General features: G+C 47.3%; 1 protein-coding gene and 1 non-coding gene across 7 annotated transcripts in view; both read right to left on the bottom strand.

Moving 5' to 3' along the window:
• MAJIN (membrane anchored junction protein) overlaps positions 1–17,754 on the bottom strand; it is a 169,961-nt gene that overhangs the window by 64,424 nt on the left and 87,783 nt on the right. The gene's annotated exons all lie outside the window — the stretch shown is intronic.
• On the bottom strand, positions 7,855–7,973 carry LOC123365453. The gene has a single exon (XR_006577591.1). It is a non-coding gene; the product is annotated as a U5 spliceosomal RNA (small nuclear RNA).

The following is a 17,754-nucleotide window of genomic DNA, read 5'->3' as shown; positions in this document are numbered from 1 at the left end:
AAAGTCATAGTCTGAATGAAATTTTAGTTTGTAATGCCTTTGCTTGTGCTTTTTATGTAGCATGTTGTAAATCTAGGCAAATATCTAGATGAGTTGATGTACCCCCTGGAAGATCTCTATGCATCCTTAGGGGTACACGTACCCCTGGTTGAGAACCACTGGCTTAGAGCTCTGCAGTCTCTTCCCTGCTGACTCAGGGTAACTCTCTGGCACGCCCTGCCTAGAGACCTTTATAGTCTCTCTCCTCTGGAGACTCCTCTGTAGTTTCTTTGTGTTTGGGGGTTGCTTCTCTGTCCAGGAGCTTTTGCTCTCCAGGGAGACATCACTGGGAGTAGCTTCCTAGCCAGCTCCTCTGAGGAGCTATCTCCCTAGCAGCTTCCTCTGGGCTCCAACCTGAGCCTTCATAAACTTTTATAAAGCCCAGACATTCTTTAATTTATGGCTTCAACCGCAGATCACTCTCCCGTTGATTCCTGTACAGCACTGGATCAAGAAGAGTAGGGGGAGTTGACAGGAGATGCACATAGTATGCACCCCACGGTAAGCAGATCTACATCAATTTGAGTTACACTATTCACATAACTCAAATTGCATAGCTTAGATCAAATTTCCCCTGTAGTGTAGACAAGGCCTTAGACTCTGCAGGGAGCACCCTAGCAGGGCTGCTTCTCATATAACATGCAACACAGAAGTCTAAGGGCTGACTTTGGGGTTGGGTGGGGCGGGATAGTGGAGTGATGAGGAGACCCTCCTGGCCATTCCACGCCTTCAATAAGTTGATGCGATATACCTCGGTCTGTGTCAGGATTGGGATGTGGGCTGTCTGACCTAGTGGTCAAAGAGGAGTCAAGCCAAGTCTGATACCAGGAGGTCAGAGTCTGAGACAGGTCAGAAGGCAAACTGAGAGTTGAGTGTTGGTAAGCAGGCAGGGTCAGGTTACCAGGAGACAACCATGAGAGCAGAGTCAGGCCACCAGAAAGTCAAGCCAGGGGAGCAGGAACAGAACCTCAAGACACACAGTCCAGAGCAAGGTGGATCCCAGTTGCATGGACAAATTCCTGTTCCTGTGCTAGGCTTATATAGAAGCTGTGGACCAATCAGGATTGCCCCAGCCTTCTGTCAATCAGGTTCCAAGACCGGAGTCCTCTTTGGGGGTCAGCTTCTGCCCTAGCAGCTGTTAGTGGGTGGCAGGTTAGAGCTTACCAACTCTTATAAGACCTGTGGTCCTGGGTTTGTGACCCATAGTCCCTAATATTCTGATTCTACTTCATAGGTTGCCAGATCTCATAATCATACTCCCCAAAACGTCTCAATACCTCAAAATGACACTGTCATCAGGCCAATAGCTTGGATTCCAATATTGGCAGCAGAAACAATGATCAGTCTCCTCGCTGGAACTCACGTAGATGGGCCTCCTTATAATAAGCCTGTTCATGGTTGTGTAGGTTTTCCCTTGCAAATCTCCCCAGGATCTTCAACTTCTTTCTGAGCTGGATAATGCATCACACCATGCTAGTTGCCCTCGAATCCTGTTCTTCATTCATCTCAGGAGAAGGTCCAGAATTTGTAGGTTCAATTAACACAACAACACTCTGTCAATAGGCAACAGACCACTGTAGTTTCTTCACAAAGAATATGATCATACTCAAGGCCTCTCACTTCCCAGGGGTTCAGAACTGTGTCAGACCATCTCAACAGGGCAGTCAGCAAAGATCATGAATGGTTCCTCATAACGTACATAGTAAGGTGCATTTTTCAGACCCAGGGAATGGAGGAAATGGACCTCTTAGACTCATAGACTTTAAGGTCAGAAAGGACCATTATGATCATCTAGTCTGACCTCCTGCATAATGCAGGCCACAGAATCTCACCCACCCACTCCTGTAACAAACTCCTAACCTATGTCTGAGTTACTGAAGTCCTCAAATTGTGGTTTGAAGACCTCAAGCTGCAGAGAATCCTCCAGCAAGTGACCCATGCTGCAGAGGAAGGCGAAAAACCTCCAGGGCCTCTGCCAATCTGCCCTGGAGGAAAATTCCTTCCTGACCCCAAATATGGTGATCAGTTAAACCCTGAGCATGTGGGCAAGACTCACCAGCCAGCACCCAGGAAAGAATTCTCTGTAGTAACTCAGATCCCATCCCATCACAGACCACTGGCCATACTTACCGGCTGATAATCAAAGATCAATTGCCAAATTAATTGCCAAAATTAGGCTATCCCATCATAACATCCCCTCCATAAACTTATCAAGCTTAGTCTTAAAGCCAGATATGTCTTTTGACCCCACTACTCCCCTTGGAAGGCTGTTCCAGAACTTCACTCCTCTAATGGTTAGAAACCTTCATCTAATTTCAAGTCTAAACTTCCTAGTGTCCAGTTTATATCCATTTCTTCTTGTGTCCACATTGGTACTAAGCTTAAATAATTCCTCTCCCTCCCTAATATTTATCCCTCTGATATATTTATAAAGAGCAATCATATCCCCCCTCAACCTTCTTTTGGTTAGGCTAAACAAGCCAAGCTCTTTGAGTCTCCTTTCATAAGATAGGTTTTCCATTCCTCGGATCATCCTAGTAGCCCTTCTCTGTACCTGTTCCAGTTTGAATTCATCCTTCTTAAACATGGGAGACCAGAACTGCACACAGTATTCCAGATGAGGTCTCACCAGTGCCTTGTATAACGGTACTAACACCTCCTTATCTTTGCTGGAAATACCTCGCCTGATGCATCCTAAAACCGCATTAGCTTTTTTAACAGCCATATCACATTGGCAGCTCATAGTCATCCTCTTGGCTACATGACAAAAGGAAGCATGTTCCAAAGCAGATCACTGCCCAAGATGCATATCAGACACCTTTCTACTGTACTGGAAGAGCAAACTTCTATATGCTTTCCCTACCATTCCTCCGGTTTGAAGAGTTTCATGCAAACTCAGACAGGTTCACATCATGCTAATTATGATAACACCAGCCTGGCCTCATCAGTGTTGGCTCTGGGACCTTTTAAATCTTTTCATTTGGGATCCCATATTTCTGCTTCAGGTTTCGAACATAGACCAGATGACACAGCCTGACCCTCATCCTCCATCTGTTATGGATGCTCAGTGGCTATCTTCTCAGGAAATGGAGTGTCCCCTAATGGCTCAAAGCATTCTTTTGAATAGCAGAAAGCCATCCACCAGATATATTTACTTTAATGAAATGGAGAAGATTATTCTATATGGTTCTAAAAGAAAAGTACACCTTCGCAGATTTCCATACACTTTATTCTGGATTACCTCTTTTTCTTTGCTTTTGACTTGTCATATCAAGTGTGTCAGCGATTCTTGTTGCTAATCTCCAAGCATTTTTGACAAGTGCACCTTGCAAGCTGACACCTACTGTCAGGGTTCCCTCCCCATTCTGAACTCTGGGGTACAGTTGTGGGAACCTGCGTGAAAGACCCCTGAAGCTTATTTGTACCAGTTTAGGTTAAAACTTCCCCAAGGCACAAATCCTTTCCTTGTCCTTGGATGGTATTGCTGCCACCACCAAGTGATTTTTTATAAAAATCCAGGAAACAGGGCCACTTGGAGTCCCTGTTTCCCCAAAATATTCCCCCAAGTCCATTCACCCCCTTTCCTGGGGAGGCTTGAGAATAATATACTAACCAATTGATTACAACATGAGCACAGACCAACCCCCTGGGTGTTTAGAGCACTGAAAATCAATCAGATTCTTAAAAGAATAATTTTATTTTAAAAAAAAGAATCACACCTATAAAATCAGGATGGAAGGTAACTGTACAGAGTAAATAAAAAGATTTAAAACACAGAGGATTCCCTTCTGACTTTGCTTTCCAGTTACAAAACAGGAATGAAATTATCTCTTAACACAGAGAAAATTCACAGGCTAAAACAAAAGATAATCTAACGCATTTCTTGCCTTTACTTACAATTTCTGTAACTTTAGATTATCATTTCAGGTATCTTTTCAAAAGATGGTTTACCGGCTTGGTCTCTCTCTCTCTCTCTGCAGAGAGGGAAAAAACAAAGAGAGCACAAACAAAACCTCTCACCCCCAACCCCACTCAGATTTGAAAGTATCTTATTTCCTTATTGGTCATTTTGGTCAGGTGCCAACCAGATAATTTGAGCTTCTTAACCCTTTACAGGTAAAGTGATTCTGTACCTCTAGCCAGGAAGGATTTTATGTTACTGCATACATAAAGGTTGTTACCCTTCCCTTTATATTTATGATACCTACATTCTTCATGTTCTCCTTCAGTGTCTCAACCCACCTTTTTCTAGGTCTTCCTCATGGTCTTTGTCCCATGACTATTTTATTCTCTGGCCAATGTATTCCACATCTTGTCATCTTACATGATCCAGTCTCAGTAGATACTCCTTCAGCTTTTCCCAGAAGAGGGCTAACTCACATCATGGCTCATACAATTTCATTGCATAGCCTATCAGCTCTTGTCTTACCCAGGTCTACCTGAGCATTCTCATTTTAGCAGTATGAAGTAATTCTTTTTCCTCATTGGCCAGCATTCTGACCCACACATCATGGCTCATTTAATTATGGTCTTAAACACTTTGCTCTTCAGTTTCTTTGAAATTTTCTTACAATAGAAAATTCCTGTCAACCTCCTCCATTTATCCAAGCACTCTTCCTGCGGCTTCTAACATCCACATCATGGCTCGACATTGAACTGAGATATTTAAATTGTTGCACAGATGTTAACTATACATGATCTAGTTTTACTGGCTTCTTGTTATTTCTGTCAATGAAGTATCACGTGTTGTGTCTCTTGTTGGCTGATTAAACCATTTTTTCTAATGCAGCCCTCCATAGTTCTAAGTCATTTTCCAGTTTGTATTTATCTTCAAGGCACACCTGTAGGACTCTGCTCATTTGCATTCCTTTTTAAGTGATTGACTGTTTGGACTATAGGGGCATCAGCATCAGCGGCAGGCAGACCATCAACAGCAGCAGCAACAGTAGCTGATTAAAGAAATAGTGTTGCAGCAGCAGAAGCGGGAGTAGCAGCTCATCTAGCAGGTGACAATGCTCCTACAACCACCCGTGGCAGCAAGTCTCATCACGTGAGGGGGAGGTTCCATCCCAAAGCCATCCATCCTGGTGAAGCTAAGAAGGGACCCACGGATGACGCTCATCACATTCAAGAGGGTCAGCATGGAAGTTCAATGGCTCATGGAAAGCTGGGCCCTATTGGCCCCCTAATTGATAAGTCTGGCTCAGGTCATGTATTGAGACCTTGACAGGATGGCCAACCAGGACTACATCCAAGTCAAGTCAGCCATCCTAGATGCCCTTAGCATCTCTCCTGAAACCTACCAGCAGTGGTTCTGCCATAAGAAATTCTCGCTTGGGGCTTGGCCCTGGGCTGTCGCCTAGAGTCTGAAAGAACATTGCTGGCGGTGGCTCCAGCCAGAGGGCTGCACAGGTGTTCAGGTGCCAGAGAAGGTCATAATGGGAGCAGTTCATGCAGATCCTCCCCATGGGTGGGTGGGTGGAGGCATAAATGAGTGGTGAGGCACCATCCCAAAACTCTCGCAGAGGCTGTTGCCCTGATGGAGAGCTATCTGATGTCCTGAAGCAAAAACAGCAAAGTTTGGTCCAGTGTACCCCTGGGGCCCATGCACTACCAATCCCTGAATCCAACTGAATGGATCCTGGGGAACTGGGACATCAAACCCCAGTACGGGGAGTACATTCACATTGAGAGTGGTCCAGAAGCCCACCCCCAGCCTGATAAGGAGAGATCCAAACCTAGTGGGGCAACCTTATCCCCTCAGGAGAATTAATGAGGAGGAAGGATAGGTTGGTGGTTTGAGCATTGGCCTGCTAAATCCAGGGTTGTGAGTTCAATCCTTGAGGGGGCCAGTTAGGGATGTGGGGCAAAATCAGTACTTGGTCCTGCTAGTGGAGGCAGGGGGCTGGACTCAATGAACTTTCAAAGTCCCTTCCAGCTCTAGGAGATAGGATATTTCCATTATTTTATTTTATTTTAACTACATGGGCTTGCTTCAGCTGTGGGCAACAAGGCCATTTCCAGCAGGACTACCAGTTCATGGACTGTAATTACAGGCAAGCATAGACGGCAGACAGCCAGGCTCAGAAGAGAAGCCCAGGGAAAATGTTCATCCCCATACAAGTGGATGGAGTAACTGTACAAAGTCTGATAGACTCTGACTGAAACCAGATCTTGATCAGGGAACAACTGGTTTGGTGGGCAGGGAAAGCACAGAGGTATAATATACCTCCATTGTATCCACACAGACATATGACCCTACTTAATGAGAGGGGTGAGGTTGATTGTGCAAAACCACACCAAGATGGTGCAGGCCAAAGATTTGGCCTATCCGGTCATCCTGGAAAGACACTGGAGGTTGTTCAGAGACAGGATGGCGTATCCTTAATGGAGGCAAAGGCCTAAAGACCCTGGAAGGCATGAGATAACCATGGTGGCTAGGAAAGGACACCATGAGGACAGTGCTTGAGCACAGGACGAAGTCCTGGGTGAAGGACCCTCCTTACAAATGAATGACCACACAACAGGGCCTAATCAGAACAGTAAGGGTCTGACTCCACCCCTCAGTAACCAAACTGGGGACCAGGTTTATGAACAGCTCGTCTGTGCAGACAACACAATACTAGATCCTCAGCTATTGAAACAGTGGTCCCATTTTGAGCTGGTTGAGAAAAGGGCATATCATGTCATAAGGGATTCCAAGATGGAGGAAGATAGAATGCTGCTGCTAAGAACCAAGAAAGTTCCAAAAGCCACTGTTCCAGCTGGCCAAGGTAATACCACATGGGGGGGCACCTGGTGAGAGAAATGACACTTGACAGAATGGCTATGCAGTTCTACGGGCTGGCGTCCATTCACAGATGTGAGACTTTTGTGTGTTATACCCTGAGTGCCAATGGACAGGGCTATGATATAATTCAAGGACTGTACTAAGATTATACATGATAAGAGAAATGTGGGACCAGAAATCAACTAACCAAAAATGGTGTGTGGGAAATTAGGCTCAACTGATAGGCAAAATAATAAGAGGCTGAGCTATTCTGCCCATCACTCATAAGAATGGCTCTACTGGGTGAGATTAATGGTCCGTCCTGTCTTCCAACAGTGGCCACTGCCAGGTGCTTCAGAGAGAATGAACAGAACAGGCAATTATCAAGTCATCCATCTCCTCTCGTCCACTCACAGCTTCTGACAGTCAGAGGCTAGGGATACCCAGAGCATGGGGTTGAATCCCTGACCATCTTGGCTAATAGCCATTGATGGACCTATCCTCCATCAACTTATCTAACTCTTTTGACCTTCACAACATCCCCGGCAACAAGTTCCACAGGTTGACTGTGCATTGTGTAAAGAATTTGTTTGTTTTAAACCTGCCGCCGCCTATTAATTTCCTTGGGTGACCCCTGGTTCTTGTGTTATCTGAAGGAGTAAACAACACTTCTTTCACACCATTCATGATTTTATAGACCTCTATCATATCCCCCCTTAATCATCTTTTTTCCAAATTGAAAATTCCCAGTCTTTTTAACCTCTCCTCACTTGGAAGCTATTCCATACCTGTAATCATTTTTGTTGCCCTTCTCTGTACCTTTTCCAATTTTAATATACCTTTTTTCGGAAGGAGTGACCAGAACTGCACACAGTATTCAAGGTGTGGGCATACCATGGATTTATATAGTGGCATTGTGATATTTTCTGTCCTATTATCCGATCTCTATCCTAATGGTTCCTAACACTGTTTGCTTTTTTGACAGCTGCTGCACATTGAGGCCCCCATAAAAAATTGTGGGAGGCAAAGCTGGTATGACAGGGTCTGGCTAGAAGAAAGTGGTGAAGCCTCAAAAAATTGAGTAGAAACTCATAAATGTTCCTCTCTACCGAAACCTTTAGTAAAAGGTGAAAGATTTATACGAGCTGTGGTGGAAGGCAGATATATTAGCCCCAGGATAAGCAGGTCCCTTTTCCCTTGGCAACTGATCAGAGGTTACTCTAGATTAATTAGTTTTCCAGGTCTCAAAGTGGCTAATAAAACCATGTGCCATGCCTGTATTTCTCCAGCAGTGAGGTTGCAAGTGAAAGTCAACACCAGATACAGAAGCTGCTTTTGTCTCTACTGTTCTTTTCGCCCTCCTCTTTTGTGTGTTTGTCTTCTAGGAAACGGAATCAGATTTTAATAATAGCAGCAGCAACAGCAGCTCCTGCCCATGTCAACTCACTTTTTCTCAAAAAGAACAATTAATTACCATCTAAGTGATTGTCAAACAAGTGGGGAGAGTTCCTTCTAAAGACTCTCTACAGCTAAAGGGAAAGGGAACAAGTGATGCAGTTAAAATAAAAATCTTATTTAATGCTTTACATTTCAAATGCTTTAACTGTTTTTCTTTCTTTTCTATTACTTTAATAATAGGTTAAAAAGTTTTTAATAGTGTGTTTGCCACAATACTAAGCAGGCTGAGGTCTCTGTATACTAAAATTTGAACCTTGTTTAAAGCTGTTTAATGTTGGACAGTTTCGGGTTCATATTAATACCTTTGACTCTTCGGGCCCACATATTCCATCTAAATTAATATGACAGGGCCTGATCTGATACCTTCCTTCCTGTTCAAGTATAATATAGCAGCAGTCCCATCAATGAGTACCTGCATGGCACATCCTTTGATGTGCAAAAGGAATACTCGGCATGGTAGATGGATTGCTCAAAGCCTCAAACACTGCTGACTACAGCCTCTGAATCTGAGTCCTGGGACAGCAGATGAGGCACAAGGGGGAGCATGATTGGTGGATGCAGCGCCACCCTGAGAAGGTAAGGTTACCAGGTTTGTCGGGACTATGCAGGGGCTATTAGGATTACTGTGGCTCTATCCTGCTTGATTTTGTGGATTACTTGGGTCAGGAGGGGGATGGGAGGGAAGGCATATAGGAGGGGAGAGTTCCACTCAATAAGAAAGGCATCACCTAAGGAATGTGTGCCAAGACCTGCCCTGGAGCAAAAATATGGGCATTTGATATTTTGTGTGGTTGCAACGAGGTCTATCATTGGGAACCCCCACTGTTGAAATATGTGTTGGAGTACGTGGTTGTCAAGCTCCCACTCATGGTCCTGAAAAAAGTGCCTGCTTAGGGTATCCAGTGTGGTGTTCTGGCATCTGGGTAGTTATGAAGCCGAGATGTTGATATTGTGTCTGATGCACCATTGTCAGAGTCTCACGGCCTCCATGCATAGGGAGTGTGATCGTGCTCCCCCTTGTCTGTTTTACATAAACAGGCTATGGTCTGTTTATGTAAAACATAAAAGCTACATTGTCCGTAAGGATCTGAATGGCCTTGCCTTTGATGATTGGCAGGAAGTGGGAGCAGGCATTGTGGACGGCTCACAGTTCTAACAGATTTATATGGAGAAGGGTTTCTGCAGGGGACCAGTGGCCCTGGACAGAATGTGGATGCAGGTGTGCCCCCCATCCCAAGAGAGAAGCATCTATGGTGATGGTTAGCGTTGGCGTCTTCTGAAGGAATGGCACCCCCGTGCAGACGGTGTCTGGTTCTGTCCATCAGACTAGAGTGTCTTTTATTTTGTTAGGCATTGTGAGGCGTTTGTTTATGCTGTGTTTGTGTTGGACATAATTTATACGGAGTCACCCTGGCAGGCAACGCATATGTAATCTTCCGTGTCTGACGACGAAAGTTGTCTCGGCCATGCGTCCGAGAAATTGTAGGCAAGTCCTAGCAGATACCTATGGACTGCTTCATGTCATGGATATGAGGTTGGTTAGAGTGAGAAAGTGTGGTCTTGGTAGAGAGGCTATGGCCTCGGGAGAATTGAGATGGGCCCCAATGAATTGCAACTCTTGCACGCGTGTTAGAGTAGACTTTTCTGCTTTTATTTGGAGACCTAATCTCATGAAGAGGGTCACCATCTGTTCAGTGGCTTGTAAAGCTGCTTGCCATGTTGGTGCTTTCAGCAGGCAGTCATCCAAGTACGAGAATATCATGATTCCATTTCTGCAGAGGTAGGCCGCAACCATTGCTAGTACCTTAGAAAAAACCCAAGGGGCACTGAATAAACCAAAAGGAAGAACCTTGTATAGGAAATGTTCCTGTCCAATAGTAAATCAGAGAAACCTCCGATGGGAAGGAAGGATCATTCTATGAAGATACACATCCTGGAGATCGAGGGCCAAGAACCAATCCCCTCTTTCTATTGCTGGGATTATGGTGCCCTAGTGTGACCATCTTGAATCATTGTGTACTGACCAACTTGAGTCGCCGTAGGTCGAGTACTCGTCTCCACCCACCCAACTTTTTCTTCATGAGAAAATAGTGTGAATAAAAGCCCCTCTCTCTGTGTTTTGTTGGAACCGGTTGTACTGCTCCTAGCTGTATGAGGTGGATTACCTCCTGATGCAGTAGATGCTCGTGAGAGGAGTCCCTGAAGAGAGGGATGGGGAGGGAGGATGGGTAGGAGGGTTGAAAAAGAAAGGGGATGAAGTAATCAGTTTGTATGATTTCTAGCACCCATTTGTCAAATGCGATAGTTTTCCAGTTTAGATAAAATGGAACTAGGCGATCTCCGAATAGTCGGAGAGAGTAGATGACTCCAACACAGACAGACATGGGGTTCTCAGGCCCTCAACCAAGACTTCAAATGTGTTGCCTGGATGTTGATGGCTGAGACTCAGCTACAGGAGGAGTAGGCTGTCGTCTCTTCGATGGCCTCTCTTTGCAACCCTGTGACTCATACTGCCATTGTTGTGAATACGGAGCATGGTGGTAACTTTGAGGGACATAACCCCTCTGTCTTTTCTTGGGTCTAGGCATATAGATCTCCAGAGATCGGAGTGTTGCTCGTGAATCTTTGAACATGTGAAGAGAGTCATTGGTCTTTTTGGCAAAGAGTTTGGGCCCCTTGAATGGTAAGTCTTTAACCATGGAGACTGGAGCTGGAGAGATGGAGCCATGAAGTCCTCCGCATCACTACTGCGGTCACCAATGATTTTGCAGCTGTGTCTGCAGAGTCCAGTGCAGCCTGGAGAGCTATTCTGGAGATGAGTTGTCCCTCTGATACAAGCACTGTAAATTGTGTGATAAACTCAGGACAGACATCTGCAAGGAAGCGGTAGGAGCCAGTCCCAGAGGGTTAAAAGGCCCTCCTCCTTATCAACTGAGAGGCAACTACAGGGCAATCAGGTTCAGCTGAGAAAGGGTTACCAAGGTAGCAAATTAGAATCAGCTGAGGGGGAGCTACCTGAGGGTAATTAGGATCAGCTGATTCCAACTTGGGGCTGCCTGAGACCTTTTTAAACCCCTCCCTGGGAGGAAGGGGGGGAGCAGAGAGAGAAGGAGCCCTGCTGCCAGGAGTGCTGGAGCAGCAAGACAGCGAGCCTCACCAGGAGGAGAGGCAGTACTCTCTCCCACAAGGGAGTAAAAATACTTTAAAAAGGACTGGTGGAGAGACGGGGAGCAGACTTCCCCTGTGTCCTAAGGGGGACTGCATTACCCAAGCCTGTCTCACCAAGGATAAAAGCAGCAGAAGCTGGGGAGACTGAGCAGGTGCCTTGCCACAATTGTTCTTTCTTGTCATTAGGAATGAAGTCAATACATTCAGAAAACTTTGTGTAGTTATTGTAATCAGGCCTCGTAATTGGCTATGCGAAAGTGTAGTGTAGCCAAATAATAAGCCTTGTGGCCAAAAAGGTCAAGCCTTTTCCAGTCCTTACCATGAGGTGTGTTCTTGGGCTGCTGTTGTCTGCCATGTTCATGGACTGCGTCGAGCACCAGTGAATTGGGTGCCAGATGGGAGAAGACTCTGTGTCCTTCGCTGGCACATAATATTTTTTGTCAGACTTCTTGCAGGTTGGAGGAGCAGTTGCAGGGATCTGCCAAATGGTCTTGACAGGTTACATTATTGCATTGTTCACAGGCAAAGCAATTTTGGACGAAGAGGTGGTATTCAAGATGTCCACTAGTTTATGTTGTGTCACCTGGACCTCTTCCAGAAAGATGTCCAGAGAGCTAGCCACCCTTCTGAATAGGTCCTTGAATTGTTTGAAATCATCCCTCATATTAGCGGGAGGAGGCATGCTGGGGAGGATGATGAGAGGTGGGTAGGTGGTGCCCCTTCCTGGTCTGGGGGTTCTTCCTCCTCTTCCTCTCCTTCACCTGCTGGTTCCAAAGGTCCAGGTACCAACGGTGCAGGCGATTGCTGCATGCTGAGTCTAGATGTGGTGGGCAGTCCCTGTTGTGTGGGGTAAGTTCCCTGTGGGTTCCAGTATGCCCATTGGGGTAGGAGAGGCATAGGTGGACCCCAGGGTTGGCCATACCATTGTAGATGTCTAGGATCAGTGTAATATGCCCCTGAGGGAGGTCCTGATTTTGGTGACACATGGTGGGCAGGAGACTGTGAAGGACAATCTATTTGTCCTTCCTCGCTGTCTTCATCACTGCTCAAAAAGGGTGGAGCAGTGGATTGCAAGAAGACTCAGTGCCAAACATGCCAGGACCACATCGGTGCTCAGGATGGGAGAGTCAGGCGTAGATCTGACTAAGAGATCTATGTACCATAAGAACTGCTGTGATGTCTGCATGATATGCACCGGGGCGTGTGATTGTCAGTGCCGGGAGCCATGGCATATATGTCAGCACCATAGGCTGTGCCGGTGTGTGCATCGAGCGTGCATTGAGGTTCGAGGAGTGAGAGACAGTCTGTACCAGTGCCACGCCACTGTGTGTTGATCGCGGTTTTGGCTCAGTCAGTACAGAGGCATGGGGTTTCAATTTCCTCTTAGTGCCTGTGTCTGAGCTGGCTCTTTTAGAATCCTTAGCTCTTACGGTACCAGCAATGCTGGATGGTCTTGCTATCTTGGCTACAGGCACTGATGATGTGGTCGGTGCCAATGCTGTTTGCCCATTCATGGAACACCTCTTCTTGGCTGATTCCTGCATTGGGGATGTAGTTACCCACTTTTAAAATACTTTTTTAGCAGGTTGATCAGAAGTCTGGGTGGAGGAGGGACCCTTGACAGAAGCCATGGTTGGCGAGGCTCATCTAGGCAGGGTCTGGGCTTCTGGTTCAGACACATGTCTGAGAGACTTCTCCATGCAATGGAGTTTGAACTGCAAGCCTTTCTTGTTTGGGCAGTTAACTTGAGGCAATGAGGATACTTCTGTGTTATGTGTGTTTTGCCTAGGCAGTGAACACACTGAGCATACCCATCCAAAACGGGTATCAAAAGCTTGCAGGTGAGGCAACGTTTAAAGCCCAGGGAACTGGGAATTCCTGTCAGGGGAGGCTTTTGCCCTCAGAGAGGCTGACTATCCTAAAGGGTCAACTGAAACATAAATTTAAACAATAATTTAAAAAAATAAAAAAAATTGAGAAGAGGCAACAGGAACAAAGAAAAAAACAAATCAACTAACTATCTAAACTAATAACAGTTAAAAGAACTAAGTAGCAAGGTGCTGCTAAGTGCACCGACTCGTAGCCAAGGGCAGTAGAGAAGTTAACTCATTGCCTCAAGTTAACTGCCCGGAACTGAGGGGGGGGTTAGTTGCACAGCACTAGTTAACTGCCTGAAGCGGCGTGAGACAGGGACTGCACATGTGCGACCCAACCGGGCATTACTACCAAAAATCTCCGATTACGAGTGCAGGGGCGCACAAACACCTAAGTGGAGCACCCACAGAGACAGCACTTGAAGAAGAACTGCAAGGTCTGAAGCAGGCACCGCTTCCCTCATTCCCACCAGGAGCCCACGTGAGGTCACCACAAAGAAGTACTCAGAGGCTACGCCCTGCAGGAAGTCCCACCCTAAGGGGCATGAGTGACAGTCCTCCATGATTCCCTGACACTCTCCATATAAACCAGGAAGCCGTTTCTGGGAGTTGTCTGTGGCAGGAGGTCAAACTCAATGATCACAATTGTCCCCCTTCTGACCTTGAAGTCTATGAGTCAATGCAGACTTCTGGTGTGCTTCTGCCTCAGACATCACTCGCCACTAAGGAGTACAAGCGTTATCAGACACCAGGAGGAAGGTCCTGTGGTGAGGATAAAGAAGGTGTTTGGAGGAAGCCATGGGGAAGTAGCCCAGGGAGTTGTAGCTGTCATGCAGCTGCTACAGGAGGCACTATAGACAACTGCAATCCACAGGGCCCTGGGCTGGAACCCGGAGTAGAGGGTGGGCCCGGGTTCTCCCCAAAGCTCCCAACTTCTGATCAGACACAGGAGAAGTTGACCCAGACTGTGGGGAAGATCACTGAGGTGAGCAAATCTGCCAATAAGTGCAGGACCCACCAAGGTAGAGGAGGAACTTTGTCACAATAGCAAAACAAATACGCATTAGTTATTAGTAACTGATGAAACTCAAATGGTTCAGATGCTATTCTAAATAATATTAAAAATTCACGAATATGCAAGGCCAGGATATCTGGGCCCCAGTTCAACAAAGCGATTCAGTATGGACTTAAGTTCCATTGAAGTAAATGGGATTTACACTGAGCAGAGAAGGATTTAAACAAGCTTAAAGTTATGCACATACTTAAGTGCTTTGCTGAATTAAGGCTCTCATGGAAACGGGCTTTCAAAAGAACTATAATTCTTTTAGCTTCCAACTGGACCAAATATATACTACAAGAAAGAACTACAAGTTCTTGCTATTTTGGCACTTCTGATTCAAGATTCGGCTGAAACCAAAAAGTGGCAAAACAAAAGATTTGGTTTGAATGTTCTATGACTGTGGTTCTTAGAGATACATTGCACATATCCTTTCCACTTCAGGGGTGTGTGCCCCCAGTGCACTGAAGCTGGAGCTTTTCCCCATTGCAGTATCTGTTGTGGCAACACACGCACCCTCCACATACTCATGCTACTAGCCTATGGTATAAAGAGATGGTATTGCCCCAACCCTCCACTCAGTTCCTTCTCACCAGAATCCAGTAAGTTACATTCCAATGTAAAAGAGAAGGAGGGTGGGTCATGGAATGGACATGTGCAAAACATCTCAAAGAACAACAGTTACAGAATAGGTAAGTTTTTTCTTCCTTACATGATTTACATATCCATTCACTTCAGATGACTTACAGTTTGACATGGTGGAGGGTTTTAGCATCTGCCTGAACAAGGACTGCAACACAGCTCTCCCATCTAGCATCATCTCCTGAGGCTTGGGAGACAGCAAATGCCCAGTGAAAATGTGTACTGATGACCAGGTTGCAGCTCTACAAATGTCACTGGATGCGTGTCTGAACCAAGAACGAAGCTGATGCTGCTTTTGCTCTTGTAGAATGTTGACACTCTCTCAAGTGGAGAAACCTTAGCGATGCATGCCATTATATAAACAGAATACAAAATGAAATCCAGGGAAGTATTCTTTGTGAAGAGACTGGATGACCCTTCATTTTGTCAGTGAAGAAAATGAATAGCTAAGGAGACCACTTGTTTAGTCCCGTATGTGTAAAAAGCCAGTGAGTTGCCAACATCCAAAATACGTAGCCTCACTTCATCATCCTTATGACAGTGAAGCTCAGAAGAAAGGTTGGCAAGTAGATAGCCTGATTAAGATGGAAGTGTGACACTACTTCAGTCAGAAATGTAGGATAAGGACAGTGGTGAGCTGCAGCCGGTTCGCACCGGTTCACGCAAACCAGTTGTTAAATTTAGAAGCCCTTTTAGAACTGGTTGTCCCGCATGGGACAACTGGTTCTAAAAGGGCATTTAAATTTAACAAGCGCTCCCTGCTGTGGCCCCACCTTACCTCAGCTCTGCCTCCACCTCCTCCCATAAATGTTCCTCCCTGCTTCTCCTCCCGCCCTGCTTCCCGCGAGGAAGCCTGGGAGGGCTGAGAAACATGCAGGCTTCCCGCTCAGGAACAGGAAGACGGAGCTGAGGTAGGAGGAGCCGGAGGGCCGTGCGCCCAGGCTGCGTCCCTCCCTGGCCCCGCATCTCCCAACGCCTGGCCCGGCCGTGTCCCTCCCCGGCCCCGTGTCTCCGACCGTGGCCCTCCCCAGCCCCGCGTCCCTCCCCGGCCGCCCGGGTCCCCGGCTCCGGCCCCGCGTCCCTCCCCGGCCGCCCGGGTCCCCGGCTCCAGCCCCGCGTCCCCAGCCGCCAGGCTCCGCATCCCCCACCACCCGGCTCCGCGTCCCCCGCCGCCCGGCCCCGCCTCCTGGCTCCATCCCCACATGCCCCGCCACCCGGCTCTGGCCCCGTGTCCCCCGCCACCCAGCCCCGCCGCCCGGCCCTGCGTCTCCGCGTGCCCCGCTGCCCGGCTCCGTCCCCGCGTCCCCCACTGCCCGGCCCCGCCGCCCGTCCCCGCGTCCCCTGCTGCACGTCCCCGCGTGCCCTGCCGCCCAGCCCCGCCACCCGGCTCCGTCCCCGCGTCCCCCACCGCCTGGCCCCGCGTCCCTTCCCGGCCGCCCTACTCCGGCCGGCCAGCTACCTGGCTCCGGCCCTTCGGCTCCCGCCACATCCTCCAGCTCCGGCAGCGTGACTCCTGCCCCAGCCCCGCATCCCCGGGCTCCCGGCTCCAGCCTCGCCTGGACTGTAGTGCCGCCAGCCACATCCCGGCAGCGCAGTAAGGGGGCAGGGAGGGGGTGTTGGAGAGAGGGCAGGGGAGTTCAGGGGTGGGGGGTGGATAGGAGTTGGGGGGGTCAGAGGGCAGGGAACAGGGGGATTGAATAGGGGCAAGGGTCCTGGTGGGGCAGTTAGAAAGGATCAGGGGTTGGATGGGGTAGTGGGAGGCAGTCAGGGGCAAGGGTTCATGGGGCTGTCAGGGGACAAAGAGAAGGGGTGGTTGGATGGGGCAGGGGTCCCTGGGGTGGGGGGGAGGTGTCAAGGAATGTGGGGGGTTGAATGGGGCAGGAGTCGGGGGAGGGGTCATGATCCCTCCTGGGGTGAGGAGGGAACCGGTTGTTATGATTTTGACAGCTCATCACTGGATAAGGATGCAAACAAAAGGATATACAAAATCATATTAATAGATTCTAAGGCCAGAAAGGACTACTGTGATCATCTAGTCTGACCTCCTATATATCACAGGCCATGGAACTTCCCAAAAATAATACCTGAAGTGTAGTTTTACGAAAAACATCTTATTTTGATTTTAAAATTGTCAGTATGAAGAGTTAGCAATTAATGCAAGTAGTTCTGCTATTCTCCTGGCCAAAGTAATAGCCCCCAGAAATGCCACTTTCATGCAGAGACGTAAAAAGGAACACAAAGCCATAGGCTCAATAAATGGACCCATTAGAGCCAACAAAACTAGATTTAAATCCCATGGAGACATAGGCTCCCTCACAGGTGGAAAAAGTCTGTCCAAACCCTTCAAAAATCACACAGTCGAGGGATAAGAAAAACAGACTTCCCTTCTATAGGGGGATGGAAAGCAGAAATAGCAACCAAGTGAACTCTGAGTGAACTGGTAGAGAATAATAGAAAATAAGGTGAAGTGAAAACTGTGAGGAAGGAATGCCCCTCTTCTGACACCACATAGAGAAACTCCTCCCTTCCAGCAGGTAAAAGTATCTAGTGGATGGTTTTCTCCTGTTTAAGAGAACATTCTGAAGTGGGCTTTTTACCCACGAAAGCTTATGCCCAAATAAATCTGTTAGTCTTTAAGGTGCCACCAGACTCCTTGTTGTTTTTTGTGAACCTCTAAGGTTTCCTAGGATTTTAACCACTGAGCATTCAATGCTATCAGGTGTAGGCTGGATGGTTTGGGATGTGAC

Source organism: Mauremys mutica, chromosome 2 (assembly GCF_020497125.1).
Source record: "Mauremys mutica isolate MM-2020 ecotype Southern chromosome 2, ASM2049712v1, whole genome shotgun sequence".
NCBI classification, from domain to species: Eukaryota; Metazoa; Chordata; order Testudines; family Geoemydidae; genus Mauremys; species Mauremys mutica.
This window is presented reverse-complemented; position numbering and strand designations above follow the sequence as displayed.